We start from the raw sequence: 986 nt of genomic DNA on the forward strand, positions 1-986 counted from the left end.
CACTCCTTGGAAGGAAGACTGGGCAATTTACTTCCGTAGAGATACGGCCTCAGAACCAAACCCAAGGAGGGGTCGCTCTGAGTAGAATAGACTCCACAGCAGTGAGTTTGGGGTTTTTGGTCATATTTGTAGCATTCCTGCTCTCTGTACCTATGGATGTGACCTGGTTTAGAAATAGGGGATTTTCTTTTGTTATGTTAATGGTGGTGCAATGGTTAAAGCACTTGGTTGGTAACCAAAAGGTCTGTGGTTCAAACCCACCAGCCACTCTGAGACAGAAAGATGATGCAGTCTGCTTCTGTAAAGATTTACAGCCTTGGAAACCCTATGGGGCCATGCTACTCTATCCTGTAGGGTCTCTGTGAGGCAGAATTGACTCAATAGTAGGTTGTTTTTTTAATGTTAATGAGGCCACCCTAGAGTACAGTGGGTCCTAACCCTAATCATTTCTGAGTTACAGAAAGAGCAGGATAGGCACGGAGACACACAGATGCCAAGAACACTAAGGAAAGCCAGCAGTTGGTAGCTCTCACCAGAAACTGAGAGTGAGATCCAAATAAAGAGTAGCCTCCAGAATTGTGGAAAAATAAATTTCTCTTCTTTTAAGCCCCCACTTGTGTTAACATGGCAGCAGTACGTGACTAAGACGCCATGTCACTCCAGTGGTAGAACTTGAGATGCCTCCCATTGCCCTCCAGTGATGCCCCAGCTCCTTAGGGTGGGTCACAAGACTGTGCATGATCTGGCATCTGTCTCCCGCCCAGGAAGGAGACCTGATGGTGCAGTGGTTAAGCACTTGGCTGCTAACTGAAAAGTCGGCAGTTCGAAACCACCAGCTGCTCTGTGGGAGGAAGATGTGGCAATCTGCTTCCATAAAGATTACAGCCTTGGAAACCCTATTGGGCAGTTCTATTGTACCCTGTGGGAGCTCTGGTAGCATAGTGGCTAAGGCACTTGACTGCTAACCAGAAGGCTGGCAGTTCAAA

The sequence above is a fragment of the Orycteropus afer genome, unplaced genomic scaffold (assembly GCF_000298275.1).
Source record: "Orycteropus afer afer isolate SDZICR_OR568_19922 unplaced genomic scaffold, OryAfe1.0 scaffold00049, whole genome shotgun sequence".
NCBI lineage: Eukaryota > Metazoa > Chordata > Mammalia > Tubulidentata > Orycteropodidae > Orycteropus > Orycteropus afer.